The following is a 23,607-nucleotide window of genomic DNA, read 5'->3' as shown; positions in this document are numbered from 1 at the left end:
AACTGATACTCTGTCCATAGTAACAACCTAACTTGCAAACAGGAATCTTCATTAAAACATACCCAACTAGACTAGCTCTGTTTAAGCTTAGAGCAAGGAAGACAGGGCCAGCTGAGTGGTACCATACAGGTCTGGAATCAGGACTCACCAAATCTGGCCTCAGATGCTTACTAGTTGGATAACTCAGGGAGTCACTTTGTGTTGTTTGTCTCAGTTTACTCTGTAAAATGGGCTGGAGAAACAGCAAACCACTCCCGTAGTTCTGCCAAGAAAATCCCAAGAGGACTCAAGAAGAGCTGGGCATGATTGAAATGAATAAACAACAACAAAGGGAGACATGGCTTCCTGAGATGGAGAGAAAAAGAGACAGAAATACAGCAAAGTCAGAGGTGGCAGAGAGACAGAGAAAGAGGAGACAGAGGTAGAGGATAAATATACTCAGAGACAGGAAAACAGAGAGAAGAGCAAAGAGAGATGAACATAAAGGGAGAGACAGGCAGAGAAAGAGAGGGGGGAGAGGGAGAGGGAGAAATTAGAAGAATGGAGAGACAGAAGGGGGTTGAGACAGAGACTACGAGTGTGTAAAGGAGACACAGCAATGATGGAGAGGAGAGGAGAGGAGAGAGAGAGAGAGAGAGAGAGAGAGAGAGAGAGAGAGAGAGAGAGAGAGATTCTCAGGAGCACTCCACCCTCAGTCTGTGGAATGCCAGTCCTCACCACATGTGTACAGAATGTTTTCTGCTCCAGTCTCTGAATGCCTCCTGACAGCCCCATGCTCCCCACTTAATGAGAGCCTGAAGCCTCCCACTGCCCCTCAGACCTGGCAGAGGAGAGAGTTCATTTAGCTGAGAGATTCCTGGCTGCCGCAGACCTCCGGATTGAGGGTGACTGATGGGGGTGTCAAGGAAATTGCCTCTGGGGCCAGGGTGCTGCCCTAATCATTTCCCCCTCCACAGCAGCAGTAGCAGCAGCAGCAGCAAAAGGAGGGCATCTCATTTGCCACACCTGTCCCTGGGCCTGCTCAGAGCAGGCGGCTCTTTCTGTGTTGAGCGGAAGAAGCCCAGATTGGGGAAGGGGGTGGGCATTAAAGGATCACAAGTGTCCTGCCATTCTGCCACAGAGGATCCTTTCAGGCATTTCCCAAGGACCCACTGTATGCGGGCGAACATCCATCTTCTATGGGATCCCATCACTAACCTATGAAGCTTGCAGGGATCATCAATATAACAAATTCATTTCATCTTTTGTCAAACATCTATCAACCCCAGAGCACGAGGTTATAATGATAATAATGTGTCTTCATTCTCAAAGAAGGCCATGCCATCAGGGAGGTGATGCCATGGCAAGCACATGAATTGGATTTGAGTGAGAGGGTAAGTCACCAGCCTCACTTTCTCCTCCAGAGCCATCTTGGTCCAGTGGTCAGATATGGATCAGGACAACTGGAGATGGCTCTGGATGCCAGGCAATCAGGGTTAAGTGATTTGCCCAAGGTCACACAGCTAGTAAGAGTCAAGTGTCTGAGGTCAGATTTGAGCTCCTGTCCTCCTGACTCCAAGGCCAGTGTTCTACCTACTGAGCTACCTAGATACCCTTAGAGCACTAGGTTAGGGACTAAAGACAATGCATAGTTTGGATAAGACACGATGGGGAAGGGAATAACCATTTATAGAGCATTGACTATGTGTATGGCTTTATTTGAATTTCACACCAACTCTGCCGGCACTTTTATTATCCTCATTTTACAGTTTAGGAAACTGAGGCAGGCAGAGCTTAAGTTCCCTGCCCAGTCACTCCAGGCCTAGAACTCTATTCACTGCCCCACCTAGACATTCTCATGGTGCTTCCAGTCTAATAAGGGGAAAGAAGAGACTGTTCAGAATATCATAGACCATCAAGTCCCCATCTCTTTACAGATCAGGATACTAAGATCCAGGAAAGTTAAGGTACTTGTACAAAATCGTAGAACAAAAGACAAAGCTTAGTAAAATTTGACCTCAGATCATCTGATTCCAGAACTCATTTGTTTGTTGTTTTTCCAGCTGTACGTTGCTGTGACATAAAGTGGAGGCAACTAGGTTGCACAGTGGATAGAGGACTGGGCCTGGAGTCAGGAAGACCTGAGTTCAAATCCCACCTCATACATCTGCTAGGTGTAAGACCCTGGGAAATCATTAAACCTTGTTTGCCTCAATTTCCTCAAGTAAAATGAGTTGAAGAAACAAAAGGTAAACCCAAACTCATGTGGGGGCCCCAATAGTTGGACATGACTGAAGCAACTCAACAAAAACATTGGAAAGATAGTGTCATTTGCTAAACAAGGAGGCTCTGAAAAGAATTTCTAGAAGTGGGCATCTGAGCTGGGCCTTCAAGAGTAGATGAAAGCTCTGCAAGTGAAGAGGAATCAGAAGCTGTCCAAATTTGTTTAGAACAAAAGGAGAACTATATGAGAAAAAATGGCACCAGGTTATGGCCGCCAGAAAAATAGGATCTTGATCATATTAATTTGAGCTGGAAGGAACTCTGAGATTATCTAGCCTAGTATCCACATTCCATAAATGAGGAAAATGGGGCTCTGAGTGGTTAAGGGCAAGGTGCAAAGTCACACAAATAATGTGAGGATTTGAACTCAGAGCCTACAACCACAGACTTACATCTGATTACATTCAAATCCAGAACTTTCTCCACTCTGTGATATCTACTTGGTTGACATGGAGTTCCAAGGAGGTAGGGAATATTGCTCATCTGACTGTTTTGTCTTCACCAATTCCTAGTCCTAGTACAGAGATGCATTTACAGTGAGTGTTTAATGTGTTGTTGTTCATTTGTTTCAGTCATATCCAACTCCCCGTGACCCCATTTGGGATTTTCTCAGTAAAGATACTAGAATGGTTTGTCATTTCCTTCTCCAGTTCATTTTTACTGATGAGGAAACTGAGGCAAACAGGATTAAATGACTTGTCCAGGCTCACACAGCTAGTAACTCTCTGAGGCTAGATTCAAACTGGATTTGATTTCAAGCTGGGAGTTCTATCTAGGCAACACCCAGATGCCCCAATAAATGTGTAGTAAAGCCATTTTGGGGTTGAATGAAAGGGGAGGGGAAAATGATTCTGTGGATGTATCTCTAGAAAGTTCAGTAAAACAAGGTTTCTGATTTCTTCCATTTGCCTATTAAAACATTTTTTCTGTGTGTTATAATTCCCTGTGGTTGTATTTTCTGTTCAGCTTAGAGTAAGCAATAAAGAACCAGTAGACATTTTTGAGCAGAAGAGTAAATGAGATGAATTATTTTGGAAGTCAAGAACAGCTTAGAGACCGACTATGGAGACAGGAGGTAGAAAGACCTCCAAAGAGAAGTTTATAGTACCGTACAGAAGGGTGGTAATGAGGATCTTCACTAAGGGACAGATGTGGGAGATGAGGCAGAAATTACATGTACAGGATTTGGCAAGTGCTTGGTTCTGAGAGGTGAGAATGATGGAAGAGTCAAAGATACCCCCAAGGTTATGACCATGGAAGAAGGATGGACAAATACAGTGCCACCGATAGAAATAGTCCAGTCAGAAGGAGGAGCAGGTGGAGAGGGAAAGCTGATCCCTCCTGGGTCTATAATAAGCTCAGTTTGGGATGAATGACTCTGGCATAGCTTGGGAAGGTACTATGCAAACCAGAGGATGCATGTATAACCAGTTTTCATAGTTCCAAATGGAGCTAAGACTTTTGGGATGCCCTTTCCACAAGCCTTAAGACACAAAAGACTAGCATTGTTATGGGAACTTCCCCTCTAGCTGGGGTCCAGGAGCTAAGATGTAGAAGCTCCTTGCCCTCAAGTGCCATCCTGATGATGGCCTGCGTATGTTCAAGTTTGTAGCCTCCAGTTACTAATGGAAATTGAGCTTTACACCTGTTCCATGTTGACAAGGTCCTCCTGCTCAGGAGTCTTGGGACCTCAGAGTCAGATCTGTTAGATGCCATTTCAGCAGCTGGTCCCAGGAAAGACTGGGGGGGGGGGGAGTGTACACTTTTGGATAGGTCAGATCTCAGATCCTTAAAGCCTGCAGAAAGAGACCAATCAAGGTTAAGTGGCATGCCTTGGGTTATTCAAGAACATTTACCTGAGGCAGAATTTGAACTCATCTTTCTGACTTTGAGACCGGCAATCTCTAAATCATTTTGAGATGCCTGTTGATTTTTGTGACAACTTGTAAGGGCTCCATCCACAAGGTCTCTCCCAATTCTCTTAGAGATCAATGACCTGGGGAGATCATGGTCAACTGTGACAGAACAAGAAGGATATATTCTTAATACTAAAAGCTCTGTTTTGTTTGTGTGCGTGTGTGTGTGTGTGTGTGTGTGTGTGTGTGTGTGTGTGTGGCCTCTAGGTGTTTATTTTGTAATTCGGTGACATCTGAGAGCCTCCAGTGAAGTTACAGGAGGGAGGATGTGGTGTGTTGCAATGTTCCAACCAAGCTCTCAGGCTCACTCGATGTCTTGTCCTGGCTCTGGTGACAAACAACCCCTGTATTCCCCATTCTCATTCAGTCCTTACCCTGGGGAATATTCTGAGATGGCCAGCTTCTTTGTAGAGAGGCACACTCAAAGGGAAAGCTAAATTCTCCTCCTTTATCATGTACAACCTGATTCTCCTATCACAGAGTGAGCTGTGGAATCATGGAGCCAAGAATGATAATGATGGGCACCTAGGTGGTGCAGTGGATAAAGCACCAGCCCTGGAGTCAGGAGTACCTGGGTTCAAATCCGGTTTCAGGCACTTAATAATTACCTAGCTGTGTGGCCTTGGGCAAGCCACTTAACCCCATTTGCCTTGCAAAAAACCTAAAATAAGAATGATGATGATGATGATGGTGATGATGATGATTAATAGTAGTAGTAGTAGTAGTAGTAGGGGTGGCTAGATGGCGAAGTGTAGGGGTGACTAGGTGGTGCAGTGGATAGAGCACCGTCCCTGGAGTCAGGAGTACCTGGGTTCAAATCCAGTCTCAGACACTTAATAATAACCTAGCTATGTGGCCTTGGCAAGCCACTTAACCCCATTTGCCTTGCAAAAATCCTAAAAAAATTAATAATAACAATAACAATAATAATAATAATAATAGCTAGCATGGGTAGCACAGTGGTTAGAGTGCTGGTTCGGGAATCAGGAAGATTCCTCTTCTTAAGTTCAATTCATCCTTAGACAAGGACAAGTTGGGTGACCCTGAGCAAGTCACTTAACCCTTTTTGCCTTAGTTTCCTCATCTATAAAATGAACTGGAGAAGGAAATGACAAACTACTCCAGTATCTGCCAAAAAGGAAATGTGGTCACAAAGAGTCAGATATGACTTAAAGATGACTGAACAACAGCAACAATTGGCCACTTTAATGTATGTGAAGCACTGTACATATATATCAGCTGATTCTTAAAACGATCCTGTGAAACAAGCACTATTATTGTATCTTTTGTACAGGTGAGGAAATGAGGCACAGAGAGGCTAAATAACTTGCTCAATGTCACACAGACAGTGAGTGATTAGGGCAAGATTCAAACTCACTTCTTGCTCCCAAACCTCATGCTCTATCTAGTATATCACAGTGTGTCACTTGATAGTGATGGGCACCATGTTGTTAGCATGGTGGTAAGGGCATAGCAGAAAGAGGCAAGTGGATTGGGATGAAAGTAAGAATTTGTCATCTGTAAGAACAATAATTATGGGTCTGCAAGGTACATTGGAACCTATATAGTATTGAAAGGAAGGCTAAATGAGAACCTGATTGTTATAAATTGTGCAGAGAATCAGAGACTCGTGGGATCAGAGAAGGAAGGAAGGAAGGAAGGAAGGAAGGAAGGAAGGAAGGAAGGAAGGAAGGAAGGAAGGAAGGAAGGAAAGAGGGAGGGAGGGAGGGACAGTGAATGAAGGGAAGGAAAAGGAACAAAATGGAAGGGAAAGTAAAGAGGAAGAAAGGAAGGAACAAAGGAAAAAAGGAAGGAAGAAAATAAGTATTTATTAAATACTATGTCCCAGGCACTGTACCTTACCAATATTGTCTCATTTGAATCTTAAATGGGGTTAAGTGGCTTGCCCAAGGCCACACAGCTAGGTAATTATTAAGTGCCTGAAACCAGATTTGAACCCAGGTACTCCTGACTCAAGGGCTGGTGCTTTATCCACTGCACCACCTAGGTGCCCATCATTATCATTCTTGGCTCCATGATTCCACAGCTCACTCTGTGATAGGAGAATCAGGTTGTACATGATAAAGGAGGAGAATTTAGCTTTTCCCTTTGAGTGTTCCTCTCTACAAAGAAGCTGGCCATCTCAGAATATTCCCCAGGGTAAGGACTGAATGAGAATGGGGAATACAGGGGTTGTTTGTCACCAGAGCCAGGACAAGACATCGAGTGAAGTAGGTGGAATTATTATCCCCATTTTCCATTTGAGGAACTTAAAGGCAGACAGAGGTTAAGTGACTTCCCAGAGTCACATAGCTAGTTTGTGTCTAAGGCCTGAATTGGGCCTCCTGGTGGCAAGGTCATGATTCTGTCCATTAGGACAATGAGCTGTCATCTACTCCAAACAACTCCTGGTTTTACCACCAAATTTTTGTGTGACCAATCAACTTACAAGTCTTTATTAAATACTTACTAGTCCTGGGCTTCTCTTTCCCCTTTGCTGGGCTTCAGTTACATCCTCTGTGGAAAAGAGGGCCAGATTAAATGATCTCCAAGGACCCTCTCAGGTCTAGAATTATATGATTTTCCAAGATTTCATGAAATTATAGAAAAGGTGCCAGACTCGGAGTCCCAAGATACAAGTTTAAGTCCTGGCTCTTCCACAAGCTAGCTGGGTGACTTTGAGTAAGTCACTGCCCTCCTCGAAGTCTCAACGACTTCCTCTCATTTTAAAGAGGAAAGGGTTGATCTGGAGAAACTCTGAGGTCCTTTCCTGCTTTAACAGTCTTTCTGTGATTCTGTAATAACTATATGTGTGGACTGGCACTTTTTAAAAAAAGTCTCCTTTTCTCTTTCTCTTTACAATTATTTTTGTATGTCCATGCCAGCCATTAGCTCATCTGCCTACAAAGTAAGTCAATGTCCAGTAATTCTTGAGGAAAATGGACTTTGGTCTCTGTTTCTGACAGTCGGGGTGTCAGCAATCAGGAAAAGGGCAGTCATTTAAATCACAGTGACTCGCCGGGTGTTGGCCTGGCCTAATTGACCAGGGCTGCTCTGCCGAGGTCCAAGATTAAGCAACCAGTTGCCAAATGACTTTTTATCCTCTTGGTGCCAGCTGCCTCCTTGCCTGGAGCCCCCTGAAGGTCATTGCCAGGATCAGGACAGGAGATGCATGCATCAAAGAGAAAAAGAAGGCTCTGCTTCTGCCATTGCCAAGGATGGAATCTTAGGGAGACCCAAAGATCAAGCAGCCCCTCCAAGCTGGAAGGACCAAAACATGGGGTTGGGGGACCAGGGAGGCGAAGGAGGGAAGGAAAGGAGGTATCAGAAATAGAAAAAAAAAACTGAAATCAAATTTGGAATGAACCCGCCTGAGCAAGTGAGTTTATATCATTAATTCCGGTCCCTGGTCAGCTGCTCATCGCCCTCATTTGCCTTCATTTGCAGGCTGTTAACACAGCACCTGAGAATAGGGAAGAGGCTGCCGTGGCCAGGGGCACCTACACTGAGAAAAAGCAAGAACCTGGCCTCTGTCCCCGAATCTGGTCCCTAGGCGACAGACCTTGGAACTGGCCCAGTAGTCTGGCCCGTATTTTATGGGGTTGAATTCAAGCCTTTTGCTGCCCCGGTGTTAACAACCAGCACTAATATTAACAACAATAAATAACCCCACACCGGCCCTGGGCTTTGACTGGAATTTTGTTTTCATTTGAAAAAAGAGAAGATTTTCCAAGGCAGACTTTTTGAGGTCCCTGTAGGCACAGAAATAAATGGAGTCTGGGAGCGTCAATAAAGGAGGAGGGATGGTGGCAGAGTTTGCCCTCCGCTGGAAAATACAATTCACATTTCTGAAAGTTTATTTGGATTTAATTCTTGCTATAGGGTAGCAGCAGGCCATTAGACTGCTTACATTCCTTTAACAACTGGATTTCAGTGCCAACATGAGAGGTAGTATAATGCAGGAGACAGACTTGAGTTCAAATCCTGCCTTTGTCACTTATCACTTAGTGAGTGACCTTGGGCAATATGCTAACCACTCTGAGCCTCAGTTTTCTTATCAACAAAATGAGATGGTTGAGCCAGAATGATCTCTAAAATCCCTTCCAATGTATGACTATGATCATGTGAAAGTACAACCTCAGTTTCCTCATCTGTAAAAATGAAAAAGATAAACCAGATTATCTCTAAGTACCCTTCTAGTTTTAAATCCTATGATCTGATGAGAGGAGTCCTGGTTTCCCCATCAGTTAAAAAAAAGAAAGATTCAAAGAGTTGCTTCTAGTTTCTTTAAAAAGGAGTCTGCAGGGGGCAGCTAGGTGGCTCAGTAGATAGAGCACCAGCCCTGGAATCAGGAGGACCTGAGTTCAAATCCAGTCTCAGACACTTAGTAATTACTAGGCTGTGTCATCTTGGGCAAATCACTTAACCCCATTGCCTTGCAAAAAAAAAAAAAATCCTAAAAAGGAGTCTGCAGCAGCTAGGTGGTGCAGTGAATAGAGCACTGGCCCTGGAGTCAGGAGGACCTGAGTTCAAATTTGACCTTAGACACTTAATAATTACCTAGCTGCGTGGCCTTGGGCAAATCAGTTAACTCCAGTTCCTTGGGGAAAAAAAAGAGAGGACTGTAATTCTTGCAAATATTATTTCTGAGGACAGAGATCAGAGGACATTAAACCTAAACCTCTTTCAAAGAACAAGGGCTGTTTATGATAGGAGTATCAAATACATGACCTTCCTTCAAGTGCAAACTAGATTAAAATATATTGGGAAATATTTTTAAAAATAAAATAAAACCTAGATAATGTTACTATATGGTTTTCTGAATCAATATACCACTCAGGAAATACTATGTATAGTCCAGAGTTCCCGTTTCTATTTGAGTTTGACACAACTGTTTTATAATACCTACAACCAATCTCAGCAAGTAGTTATTTGAACAAATATAACTGATGTTTATAAAAAAAGGACATGAATCAGACTAACTGGTAGATAAAGCAAGGGCCAAGTATTGAGTTTTAATCCCACTTCAACCCCTTCCTAACTGTGTGACTTTTGGTTGGTCGCTATTGGAGATAGTAATGCTCAGAAGGTTTATTGTGAGGATCAAAGGAAATAATGTATAAGATGTATTTGGCAAATCTCAGTTTTATAAAATCTTTAAGTGCATATTCTGAGTGGAACTGGTGGTCAACGTGGAGTCAGAAAGACTTGAGTTGAAATACAACCTCAGATACTTAATAACTGATTGACCATGGGTGTCACTTAATAATTCTCTGCCTCAGTTTCCTCAACTGTAAAATGAAAGAGTTGGACACCATGGCCTTTAGCTTTCTAGAAGAAATGTAAAGAAATTGCTTTCTTTAAAAAAAATGAAAACAACAACAAAAGCAAAATTTTTAAAAATGACATACCAAGACTTTCTGGGGTCCCTGAAAGTTCAGAAATGAATGGAGTCTGAGAGCATCTAATTCTAAGATCAGTTCAGTGTACCTGGTTTTTATTCCTTCTGGAAAGAGGCAGGATTTCCCTGATGTTGTTCCTGTTGTGCATAGAAGAGAGTAATATCTTTTCCTAAATTTGAACTGAGGAAATTCTGCTCCTTCTATAAATCTATTATGTTCCTGGACCCCTTGAGTGCAGCTAAGTATGTGTTTCTTCATGATGTGAATACTCTTGGTAGACGTAAAAAAAAAAAAAACAAACTGAAAAACTGGTAGGCTTAGAAGCCAACATAAAAATCAAATGTTTGACACTTTTTAGTGCATTTGACCCCATCTGCTTGGGTGTGAAAATACCAGTTGATAGGTCAATTCAGAAGAGAAGGATCTATCTTATGACAGTCATGGTTCCTTTAGATGGTACTTCATCCTCATGTATGTTGAGGGGAAAATAAATCTCAGTCTTCTACAGAAAGAACAATAGAACCCAAAATCCAACTGGTCAACTCTATGATCATGTGAAAGTACAACCTCAATTTTCTCATCTGTAGATGGGGTTGAATTCAAGCCTTTGGTAGCCCTGGTGTTAACAACTAGCACTAATATTAACAACAATAAATAATCCCACACCAGCCCTGGACGTTGATTAGAATTTAGCTTTCTTTTGATATTCCAAGGCAGACTTTCTGGGGTCCCTTTAGGCACAGAAACAAATGGAGTCTGAAAGCCATCAGTAAAGGAGGAGGGGGTGATAAAGTTTGCCCTCAGCTGGGGCTGTAGGATCTCATACGTAGACTTTGAAAGTCAAAGAATGTCACTGGCGCAGAAAATGTCCATGTGCATGACCAAGAATAAGGAAGCAACCTGGCATAATAGAAGCTGGCCACTGGGTCTGCATCCTGGCTCTGACATTTATTTCCTGTGTAGCCTCACACAAATTACTTCCCCTATTTGGCATAAGACTGAGAAGTCTGATTATATGAAGCCCTCCCAACTCTATGTTTCTTCTTCTTCTGGGGCTCTCAGGACTTTTTTGTTCTATATCCATTGTTCAATAAAGAGCATTTGCTTACTATGGGCTGGTGGCTGAGTTTGGTGTGAGAGTACAAATACAAGTAGAAATAAAGGTGGTACCTGCCCTCGAGGAGCTTACATTTTAAAGGGGATGACAGATATATTAAAAGGAAATTGAAAAGGAAGGGATGGGGCAGGGAGGTTCCATGTGGGGCCAAGATGGAGGAGTCCAGAGGAGACCTTGGTAGGTAATGAAGAGTTGACTGGTTTGAGTAGCCTCTGAGTTAAATGGAAGTTTTGAGAGCCTCTGTTCTCCAAAGGAGACCTTTACCAAACATTTATTACATGGTATTTCTGAGGTGGGATTTCCAAGGTTGATGTGATCATCTAAGATGAAGAGGTTTCTTGACCTAGTAGGGAAATAAAGCATTGGAACTAAAGGAGAGAGGTCTAGGTTCCAGTCTGGCTATACAGTTAGGAAATCATTTATGCTATCTGGACCTTAGTTTCCTCATCTCCTTAAATGCAGTGACTGAACTAGGCTGCAAAGCCCCTTCTAGTTCTATGGTCTTAAAGTATTATTCCAGCTCCAAGACTGCTGATTCTGAGGACAGCCGCAAGAAAAAACAATAGCCAGGTGAGTGCCCTGGGGAGAATCCTGGCAGAACGATGCAGAGGGTGGAACTCCCAACCCAGAAAAGACAGAAGACCTCAGAAGTGATGAAGTTAGAAGACCACAACTGGTCAAAGAAACCAGTGGTCAGTTCTCAAGCAGAAATAGCAAAGGGGTCCTGAAGACCTATCAACAACTTTAAAAACAGCTGAGACAGGATGGGAACGGAATAGAAACTTTACTGCCCTGCCCTGCCATGGGATTTTTCTGACTTTGTACCCATTGAGAAAAGCTCATTACTTTGTGAAGATTTCTTCAACCTTAAGTACCCACAGCTCATCACTTATCTACTGCCCCACACCATGGACTCCATTTAAGAGAAGGCTCACTTCCTACATGTCTGAATTATTTTGGAATTTCTCTTACTCCTTCCCTTCCTTTTTCCCCATTTAGAATATAAGTTACTTGAGAGCAGGGACTGCCTTTTTTCATATTTGTACCCTCAATCTTTAGTCCTGTGATTGGTTTATTGAATATTTATTGACTATTGAGAAACTAGGGCTTGATTCTGAAACATTGCAATTCCAAAAACAGCTATTTATCTGTTCATATGAAAAAAAAATCCTAAGAATCTTTGAATCAGAGGTAAAGGAAAAGAATGCCTTTCTGAATGGAGCCCCTAAAGACAGAGAGTTATCTCAATAATGCTGGGGATCCTCTGGGGATAAGGTAGAAGAGGTCAAGAGAAGAAATGCCTCATCTCTTCCCTCCGCACCCCTCCCCTTAGAAGGAGTGAGTGCACAATGTTTCAAAGCTAAGCATAATAGGATTTAGATAGAGGAAGAAGCAGAAAATGGCCCAGTAGACAGATGTTATCAACTGAATAGGCAGAGCCCTAAAACCTGCCAAGGGGCATGTCAGTGCTAAGGGAAAGGAGACGGGAAGTACAGGAGAGATTCTGGAAAGATCATCTCTGACATAATCGAAAATGTTAGACATACAAGTTACAGGATGCTGAGACTGGAAGAGATTTCTGAGAAGCAGCAATGTTCAGGAGGAAAAAGACCTGGGTTCGAGTTTGAACTCCCACAGTTCCTACTTGTATATCTTTGGACAATTCCCTCCCTTGGCTTTGGACCTCAATTTCCTCCTTTGTAAATTGAGGAAGTGGGACGAAAGGACTTATGAAGTCCCCTTTCAATTTTAAAATCGTTTGATACTCTGAGCATAATCCAACTGGAACCTGCTGATTCAAATCAAAATTTATTAGGTATATTCAAGATGAATTCAAGAAAGCCTGCCTCTAATTCATGTTACCTTGGCTGTGTTGTTGCTGTTGTAAAACCACCTGTTGTTCAGTTGTGTCTGATTCTTTATGATCCTAATTAGAATTTTCTTGGCAGAGGTCCTGGAGTGATTTACCCTTCTCTTCTCCAGTTCATTTTCAAATGAGGGAACTGAGGCAAACAGGCTAAGTGACTTGCCCAGGGATACACAACTAGTAAGTGTTCTAAGCTGGATTTGAACTCAGATCTTCCTGACTCCAGCCTTGGCACTCTATCCTTTACACCATCTAGCTGTCCCAGTTAACTAGGCATGGCTTTAACTTCTCAGTCAAAGTTTTAAGACAGAGGGGGAAGACAAAGGCAAATTGCTGATCTACCAGTGGCAAGAGTTTCCATACCGGAAGTTCCCCACTAGACACTAGGCACCCCCCCAAAAAAAGACTATAATCTCTTAAAATAATTTTAATTATAAATGAAATTTTATAATTATAAATTTATAATTATAAATGAAATTTTATCATTATAAATAAAATAATTTTTAAAATAAAGTTTTCATTTCAATAGCAATTTAAGGTTTACAAAGTACAATACACACAGACACAAACACAAATTCTAGAAAGAGGTTCAGATAGGTTTAATTATCTCCATTTTTTCAGGTGAATGGACTGAGTCTCAGAAAAATAAATGGCTAGTAAAGTCTCTTATTGTCCAACAGATTTATCTGCTCCTTGATTGTGTCCTTTTCCTCTTTCCTAGTATCTTCTCCTTTCTTTCCTGTTCCTTTCACAGAATCCAATCTTCTTCCCTCCACCATTCCCTCCCAAGCCCCCCATTTCTGTAAATAATCTATACTTGGAACATCTCAGGTTGGAAACTTCCATTCTCCTGGCTGATTTCCCTCCCCTGCCTGTGGGTCAGAAGTGGAAAACCAATCAGATCCTCATGAACAGGATCTTTCCCTTGCCTTCCAAAAACATGTGGATGTTCTGATCTGGAATCATCCCTGATAACAGAGATGCTCCAGAAGCTGCCCTGACCCAAGTGCTGTTTGAACTGCCCTGAACATGAGGTTGGAGTCCTAGAACTTCATGCATTCCCTAGTCCTGCCACTGTGACCAGAAGACCCTTATGCCCAAGACTTCTTCATGGCATCACTGGTTGTGTCCCTTTAACCCTACCCCTTCTGAATCTTTGCTTTAGCCAACTGGCGACTCAGTAGAGAGTCACAAAGACCTGAGTTCAGATCCAGCTTTTGACACTTACTAGTGCGACCCTGGACAAGCCCACAACTCCTGTTTGCCTCAGTTTCTTTGTCTGTTATATGGGAACAATCTTAGAACCTACCTCAGAAGGGTTATTATAAGAACCCAATGAAATAATATTTGTAAAAAGTCCTTAACACAGTGCTTGGTATTTAGAGACGCTATAAGAATGCAAGAATGCTTGCTTCCTTCCCTTCTGCACTTTCTACTCGGATGTATGAGTGCCTGTCCTACTATGAAGGGACAGTTGAGCTCCCCCAGTTTGAAGATGTTGGTCTTTGGCTCATTGTGATGAAGAAGCTGAGGGGTTCCCCTCATTTGGAAGTGGTAGTCCTGGTTCCACTGCGAGGGGTTCATTGAGCAGCTTTATTATCTTTCTCTGGTTGTCACTGATTCCTCTTCCCAGTTGAACTGAGTGACCTTCCCTTGAAGAACTGTCCCTGTAAGAGTTTGATGTTTTCATCACTGACAAGCTCATCTAATTCTTCCAAGGAGTTCCTGCTTCATAATAGGAAGCAATAAAGTCAGGCTTCTTTTTATTTATTCATTCATTCATTCATTCATTTGTTTGTTTGTTTATGTATTTGTTTGTTTGTTTCTTTAAGGCAATGACCTGCCCAAGATCACACACCTAGGTAATTATTAAGTGTCTGAAGTCACATTTGAACTCAGGTCCTCCTTAGTCAGGGCTGGTACTCTATCCACTGCACCACCTAGCTGCCCAAATCAGATTTCTTATAGATACTAAATACAGAATTAGAAAAGACCTCAAAGAATCCATCTGGTCTGACCCTTTTACAGATGAGGCGTCAGACTAGAGAGGCTTACACAAGGAGTTATTATCATGGGTATGATTAGAACCCGGGTCTTCTGGCTCCAGGGTCCCAGGGCTCCATGCAGCCTTTCTTCTCTCTCCACATTTTAATTCTCTTCTTACTGCTCCACTCTACCTCTCTGATGATGCCTGGAGAATTAAATCAAGTAAGTATTTCAGTCCTAGGCTTATTTACCTGTAGGAATTTCAAATCAGCCTAAGATAGCAAACTATAAAACATTTCCTGGTGGGTCAAGTTTCTGAAATCTGGCTTATGGCAGTTTTCTCAATAAAGGTTATTGTACAGTTAACACAGTCAGCAGGAATTCTAGACATGGCCCCAGGGTACATATAGATATCAAGATAACTATATTTATATAACTATAGTTATGTAATATAGTTTACATATTCAAATATAATGTGTGTATACATACATTCACACATATACATGTATTTTACATACACCCATTGTGTAATATGTGTGTACATATAATTAGATGTGAATTTTTCAAGACTCAACGATCCCAGTGTTCATTTTCATCAAACTGTGAACTTTGAGTCTACTTTTACAGGTGAGAAGTAGAAGATAGGAGACCCCAACATGACCAAATCAAATCAAGTCAACATAGTGCCTGTGGAAATGTAAAAGATGCAAAGCGGAGATAAGAGAGGGGCCCTGCCCTTAAGGAATTCACAAGCCAGTAAGAGAGTATGACAGGCAGATAAGTATTTGAATTCTTTGATGATTCTAGGATCTTATCAATGTGGGTTCTCCCTGCAGTGATGCAGATCACAATCTAGTCCTCTCTTCTCATCTTCTATGCCACTTGTCTGTGCCCTGCTATAAATTCACCAAAGCTATACATCAGGTATGAGGCCAGTCCTCTACATTCTAGCTCTTTCTATTGTTCAGATACCAGTGAAGCATGAGGTCTACCTATAGATTAGTTCTTGTTCAGTCATTTTCAGTCTTGTCCAGCTCTTTGTGACCCCATTTGGAGTTCACTTGGTAGAGATACTGGAGTAGTTTGTCATTTCCTTCTGCAGATCATTTTACAGATGAGGAAACTGAGGAAAATAGGATTAAGTGACTTGCAATGAATCACACAACTAATAAGTATCTGAAGTCAAATTTGAAATCAGAAAACTAAGACTTTCTCATTGGTGCTCCATTCACTGGGTTAACTCTGGTTCTATCCAAATGTTCAGTCCACTTTTTTCCCAATCTTACATCTTCCTGATGACATCCTTTGCATCGCTTCTCTTGTCTAGTTTTTCATTAATAAGATGACACAAAATGGAGTAGATAGAGTGTGAAGCTCAGTCGTGAATCTTGGCTTCAAAATCTGGCCTCTGACTCTTGCTAGCTAGGTAAACATGGTCAAGTTTCTTAATCTCCCTGAACCCAGTCTCACCAGCTATAAAATGAAAGTTAATAATAATGACAACTGTTAATTCTTAATCAGAGAATGTGTCCAATTACAACTTAGACGCCTTCATAATACCAATAATATTTGTAAATAATGACTTATTATCGTTGTTATTTATATTTTAGCTATTGTGAGACCTAAGGAGATAATATAAGTAAAATGCTTTGTAAGTCTTGCACTACATGTGTTGGTGGGTGTTACTATTATTATTATTATGGTGATAGTATTATCTTTATTAATGTATTGCTGTCTATTTGCACTTCTACTTTATCCTCCATTGTCTTTCAGATGATGCTGACTTTTTATTTTTTGGCTAATAACCATATTATACAATTATGATATACAAGATTAGTGCAAGGGATTGATGATATGGGAATTTTTAACACTGGGTCATAGTAATCAGGAAAGGTTTCTTATATGAAGCAGTATGACTGCCAGATGGGAATATGAGCTACCTATCTAAATTACCAAATGTTCTTCATCTGAACAGGAAGCATGTATTTGGGAAGGACCTTAGGACACAGTGAATTTGTGAAGAATAGAAGAAATCTTGGGGGAGGAGCCAAGATAGCGGAGTAAAGGCAAGACTAGAAGAGATCATTTTGTCTAACCCACATATGCTTTTGGGGAAGGCAAAGAACAGTAGCCTTGAATATGGAGTGGGCTGGGCTCCTATCTCTGACACTTACTAGGTGGAAGAGGCTCTTACACTTTCTCTGCTGGCTCTTCTGAAAAACTGAGAGAAGAATTCCTACAATACTAACCTGCTGTAAAAACAGTCAAATAGGATCATATGGATGAAACTACATTGCCAAACTTAAAGTACCTCATCCATGTTTACTGTTTCCCAGATGAAGTAAATAAGATCCAGAAAAGGGAAGGGATCTGCCCAAGGTCACCCAGTCAAGGGGTGACTTGGAGATTATAGAGGTAGATATATAGATTCTATATGTTAGACACAAAAACTCAAAATGAAATACATCTGTGCATGTGTATATGGAGATAGGGGTATGTCAGTCAGTCATTCAACTAGTCTATTAAATGGGCTACCATGCTAAGTTCAAGGAATATGAAGAAATGCAAATATCAGTTATACATACATGCACATATACACGTACATATGTGTGTTGTGTTTATATAGGAGTGTGTATTTACATACATTTATACACATGTGTGAATGTGTATAGATAGCTTAAAATTGCAATAATATCTTTGGGACACTTTGTTGAGTCCTATGCCCACACATGCATGCAAATTCATATTATTGCCTCTCTAGATCTGTTTCCTTATCTGTTAAACATCAGACAATTATCTAACACTTTAAGTTTGACAAAACACCCTAGACACATTATCCCATTTGAATTTCACAACAATCCTGAGACACAACTATTATGGAAATTATTATCCTCAAGATTCAGGGAAGGTAAGTGATTTTGCTTTTAGTGGAACTGGGATCCTAATTCAGACCTCTTCTAACTCTAAAGAAAAAAAATATATATATATATATATATATATATATGTATACCTATTTTAATATCTTTATCTAAACCTATCCTTAGGTATAGCTATAATTATAGTTTTATGACTAAACCTACACATCTTAATCTATATGACTCTATCTGTAGATATCTATAACTTTATATATAAAGACTCATAGAGACATGTCTATTCAATCTATAGTTCTACATTTTAGATCAATATCAATATACCAAACTATCAATCTATCCTTCCATCTATCTATATTTGTTTCTTTCTATCTATACATCTATATATTTTCCATCCATATATATCTATTTTCTTTCTGTCTATATTTTCATCTCTCTCCAGCTTTATATTTTGTCTATCCATATATCTATTTTCTGTCATCTATCTTTATATTCATCCATCCATCCATTCTTGCATCTATGTGTCTATCTTCCATATATATATATACATATATATATATATGTATATATATATATGTCTATAATCTATCTATCATCTAGCTATCTATCCATCATCTTTCCATTATCTATCTCTATGTCTATCTCAACAGCTGTAGACAAATTCATTGATCCATTAAGGATTGCTATTTAATCTTTTTTTTTTGGGGGGGGGACCATATCTCCTAAGCACAAGTGTCTGTGATGAGACCATGTAATCCAGCTAGGATGCTATTTGAGCCTGTCTATCTTTGCTTTGGGGATGCTTTCCTTTGGAGGTCTCCCACGGCCCCTATACACACATGATAATTCAAAGCATAAGACCCAATGGCCTGGCTCCAGGGTAGGGTGTGTTATTCTGATGTGGGAGGTATCTAACAGACAATGGAGAAGATAGGGAGCTCTTGGTCTGGAGATGTGGGCAGACCTCAACCATAGAGCAATGTTGGCCTGCTGGGTGAGGACAGAGTTGTTTTCAAGTAACAGTAAACTTTAATTGATGGTTATTTGTTGGTTGCTGATGTAATTGAATCCAAGCTCTCAACCAGGGAGGCTCTTTGACTATAGTAGCATGTCAGTGGTTCTCAGAGTGTGGTCCAGAGCCTGGTGACTCCTCCCTGTGGTCTGTGGGCTGGTCTCTTGTGCTGTTAATGTTTATCATATGATGACGCACACACTGTGGTCTGGGCCTGAATTAAACAGTGATTTCTAATCTATCTGTGGCTCAGAGTTGTCCTCGTTGGGGACGTGCTTTGCAAACCTTAAGGCACCACCAAAATGTGAATTCTTTTCATCATCATTATTCTTATGAAAAGAGATGGAATGTTAAGTACTCTGCAAATCTAAAAGTACTATTGAAACGCTTGCTATTATTATTATTATTATTATTATTATTATCATCTTCCTTATCCAATGGTAATTTTTAAATGTAACATAATTTTTAAAAATACTGCATAAGTTCATCACTTTACCACAACTCTTTTTCTCCTTTGTATACTGAAATTTTCATGCCTATCAATGATTAATTTCACAATTAAAAAGAAATAATTTTAAATTAAAAAATAAAAGTTAATTTTTCTTTTTCTTTTCTTTTCTTGTTTTGTTTTTACAAGGCAATGGGGTTAAGTGACTTGCCCAAGGTCACACAGCTAGGTAATTATTAAGCATCTGAAACTGGATTTGAAGTCAGGTCTTCCCGACTCTAAGACCAGTGCTCTATCCACTGTGTCACCTAGCTGACACAGTTAACAATTTTTCAAAGAGGTTGATATATCTTGAGACTTGATGATCATTTATTGGGTAGGCTATTAGATAGGACTGCTCAGGTATTGTTATTGCTTCCAAACCAGGTAGGCTATGATTTTTTTTTCATTAATATAAAGTGGTAATGATTTGAAACCAAAGCAATGGAAGTATAAGTCCTTGAAACATCAATAACTGAACTGGAATATTTAATCAAGCTAAATTTTTCTCAATATTGAGTAAACAATGAATCAAGCACCATGTGGCTATACTGATGTACTTTCATATCAACTCATTTTTTGAAGAATGAAATATCAACTCATCCTAGCCCTTTACATTGTTTTTTTAGGCTTTTGTATTATACCTACTAAGTTCTATTTTATATTGTACTTCTCTGTGTATATGCCAATTCTTCAACTAAATTGTAAGATCGAGGAAGGAAGGGATTGTATCTTATTGGACATTTTATTCTCTCCCAGGTCCAAGCCAAGTCCCATATATAGCATATATAGCATAGTATACCAGCAAGAACATAAAACATGTGGTCCAAGTTTGTTTTTGTTCAGTCGTTTCTGACTCTTCATGACCCTGAGGTTTTCTTGATAAAAATAATACAGTGGTTTGCCATTTCCTTCTCCAATTCGTTATACAAATGAGGAAACTGAGTTAAACAGGGTTAAGTGATTTGCCCAGGGTTAAACAAGTAGTAAGTATCTGGGGTTAGGGTTGAACTCAGGTCTTCCTGACACCAGGTCTCTTTCCACTGTTTCAACTAGCTGTTGGGTTCAAATCCCAGCTTTATCATTTATTTCCTGTCATGTATTTCGTTGTCATTTATTTTCCTGACCTTGCATATGTCAAAGTCACTTGATGTCACTTTATCTCATTGACTCTCATCTCCAAAATGAGGCCAATGGCCAAACTGATCTCTAGAAAGTCTCTTCTAGCACTAGAGTCTAGGTTCTTATATAACAGAAATTATTTGTTAAACTTGACTGAATTAAATCAACTCCTCCACTGTCTATGGGGCAATTTATAGGCATTTGACTGCTGTTTGGGGCCAAATTGACTGAGTGTCCAATATCCTCTGTAGAAAAGTCATGGTGAATTAAGTTGAAAGAACTTTTTTAGTTCAATTTCATTGTCTGAACATCATATGAAATTCAAGTAGGAAGTGCTTGGCGAAATTAAAACGTTCACAGAGCCGTCGTGCCTATCTCCAGAGAACAGAAAAAGATGCCCTATTGAATGAGATATGAGTCCTTAAAAGGGGGGAGGGAGTGAAAAATGAGAAAAAAGGATTGAGAAGGAGCCAAACTCTAGTAAAGTTAATCTTTAGGGGAGAAAAACAAGCCTGGAAATATGGACCTGATCAGTTCTCTTTATATTATAGTCCTGCAGAGAGAATTAAATTCCTAGGAAAAAAGTCCCAGATTATGAAAGGATTTAATTGAGAAAAAGAATCTGGGTTAGTATTTTAAAAAATACTTTTAGAACCAGAAAGATATTTAAAAAATTAAGAAACATTGAGAAAAATGGAAAAATGCAGACACCACAAGGAATAAGCATTTATTAAGTGCTTACTAAATACAGAGAGGTTCCTCTATTGATGATCAAGGAAGGCTCTGTTCTGAATGCTAAAGATACAAAGATATAAGCAAAGTAGGTCAAGCAGCTCACATTCTACTGGAGGGAACACAAATAAATCAGTAAGATTTATTATATAAAGTGGCTTCAGGGGAAGGTCCCTAACAACTTGGAGAATCAGGAAGAGCTTTCAATAGGAGATGTCACCCGAACTGAAGCTTAGAGGAAGGTAAGGATTTGTAGAAACAGAGCTGAAGAAATGCATTTCAGATGAGGGATATAGCTCAGGCAAAAGTGGGAGATGGGATACTGTAAGACAGCAATAGGCCAGGTTGACTGGAACCTAGAATGAGTGAAAGGGAATCATTTTAAAGAGAACACTGAACATGCAGATAGTGCCACCAGTAAGGCCACAGAGCCAACAGTAAGACCATGCCACCACCAGTAAGGCCACACAGCCGCCAGTAAGGCCACAAATACTGACCCAACAGCATGTTTCAGTTAAGATGCTGATTTTAAAAAGGTGTTTCATGTGTTAAAAAACTTGTCTTCAGTAATCATCTAATTAGTTATCTTATCCTTTAATGTGTAATTAGACTAGTCTGAAATTAACCAAAGCACTTCTCAGCCTGGTAATTTTTAGAACAAACATGTTAATCTATTAAAAAAACATTTTGATTCCAGTTAACTTTTACAACCACAACAAAAGGAATTGATTGTATAATTAATCCATGTGCTGGATGACCATTTAATAAATACTTACTCAGGGCAAATATGGACAAAAGGCATGGTGGGGGGCTTATTATATATGGTGGGACGAAAGAGAGCTCCAATCTCAGGGCCATAAGGGACACCAGAGGTCATCCAAGTCCATCTGAAGGTGAATGGAACTTAGCTCCACCACAAACTGGATGGCTATCAAAGAAAGCAGGGAAGACAGAATAGCTGGGAAGTCACATCTTTGCAGAACCAAAGGAGGTAAATTTGAAAAAAAGAAACAATTATGTAATATCCAGGGCATTATCTTGAATTGCGAGTCAGAGGACCTGGATTCAGATCCCTCTATACTACTTATTAGTTTATGGTGACCTTGATCTGGGCCTCATTTTCCTCATCTGTTAAAATCACAAGGTTAGAAGAGATGATCTAAATTAGCACTAAATTCCTTTATCTGATTTTCTTTCACAGAAATTCTTAAGCACCAAATATTCTATTTTTTTAATGTTTGTGTCAGCATGCAAGTTTTCATTTGGATGTGTCTCAATAGACCCTTGCTATTTTTTCTTTAAGAATTGTTTTTAGCAGAAAAAAATGGGAGGGGAGCTGTTGAGGCACATTCAATTAAAACATTTGTTTCTCCCCCCCCCCCCAATCTCAATAAATGCTTAAGGCAGTTTCTTTTGTTCCAGCTGGAACAAATGAACATTGGTTGATTATGTTGAGGATGCCGGAGCAGTTTGCAAACGTCCACCCATTACTTCCAATGGGAAAGTGGTGCCTTGGGAAACATTTACATGAAATATTTGGGCTGTTAAGGCAAAAACACTCTTCTTTCCCTTCTCCCTAATGCCAGTTCACCAAGTGCCAAATTCTTAAAACTCACCCGATGACTGAATGAGAGGGAATGTTATTCCTCAAGCAGGCAAGTGCTTATTCTGAATGATTGGACCATCAGGCTACTGAAATCTCTCTCTGTCTCTCTTGCTCTCTGTCTCTATGTCTCTGTGTCTCTCTGTGACTGTCTCTATGTCTTTGTGTCTCTGTCTCTGTCTCTGTCTCTGTCTCTGTCTCTCTCTCTCTCTCAACATTCCCTTTCTCAGGGAATTAGTGACAAGGTAAGCAAAGCTCCATCTGAGTCAGCACTCTTGATGTGGCAGCCAAAAGAGCTGAGGTCTAAGCTTCACCTGCTTTAAGTCGGATCCTCCACAACGTGGGGGGGGGGGGGAGGAAAGGAGAGCCCTGCTGCTCTTTGCCCTATTTAGACCCTGCCCAAGGATGGTGGAAAACTCAGGATGACCACTTTATGGGACAAATGTTGACAAATTACAGAGAAGAGGTAGCTGTGAAGAAGAGGGGACCACACCAAGGAACAACTCTCTGAAGGAACCATGGGTATCTAACCTGGAAAACTGAAGACATGGAGGAAATACAACAGCTAGCATGGTTTGGCCCCAGAGAAAAGGGTTTGTTGCTATTAACTGACAATACAATGACTGGCCACAATTTTAAGATATTTGAAATATGTCATTCTTCTATTAGAGACAGAATGGACTCAGGGATACTTTGAGGCATTATTGGGGTGGGGGGGTGTAACCAGTGTGGGAATTTTGCTCGACTATGCATATTTGTTTGGTTTTTTTTGGCAAGGAAATGGGGTTAAGTGACTTACCCAAGCTCATACAGCTAGGTAATTATTAAGTGTCTGAAGTCAGATTTGTACTCAGCTCCTCCTACCTCCAGGGCCAGTGCTCAATCCAATGTAACACCTAGCTGCCCCAAATAACAATTCTAATTAACTTCAAATATGCTATGCATACTTTCTTTTTGTTTTTTGATTTTTGCAAGGCAATGTGGTTAAGTGATGTGCCGAAGGTCACACAGTTAAGTAAGTTTTAAGTGTCTGAGGGCAGATTTGAACTCAGGTCCTTCTGACTATAGGGTTGGTGGTATATTTGTTATAAAAGTTTTCTTATTCTTTTTTTGCTTCTATGGTAAGAGGAGTAGAAGTGGTATAAGGGATAAAAAAGTATTAATTAAAAATGAAAAATAACTAAAGTATATATAACATTAAATTTTATATATATGTGCTATTCCAAAAGTA

General features: G+C 40.4%; 1 protein-coding gene across 5 annotated transcripts in view; it reads left to right on the top strand.

Annotated features, from left to right (window-relative positions):
* MAF (MAF bZIP transcription factor) overlaps positions 1 to 23,607 on the top strand; it is a 505,697-nt gene that overhangs the window by 446,144 nt on the left and 35,946 nt on the right. For 2 of the 5 annotated variants that reach the window (XR_012471962.1, XR_012471958.1), the window contains exon 1: positions 21,320 to 21,764. The exons of the other annotated variants lie outside the window; for them this stretch is intronic. The gene's annotated coding sequence lies outside the window, so the exon portion shown is untranslated. Of the gene's footprint in view, positions 1 to 21,319; positions 21,765 to 23,607 lie in introns of those variants that run through there. 5 annotated transcript variants of the gene reach the window in all.

Source organism: Macrotis lagotis, chromosome 1, assembly GCF_037893015.1.
Source record: "Macrotis lagotis isolate mMagLag1 chromosome 1, bilby.v1.9.chrom.fasta, whole genome shotgun sequence".
Taxonomy (NCBI): domain Eukaryota; kingdom Metazoa; phylum Chordata; class Mammalia; order Peramelemorphia; family Peramelidae; genus Macrotis; species Macrotis lagotis.
Note: the sequence above shows the minus strand (reverse complement) of the source record. Positions and strands in the feature narration are given on the sequence as shown.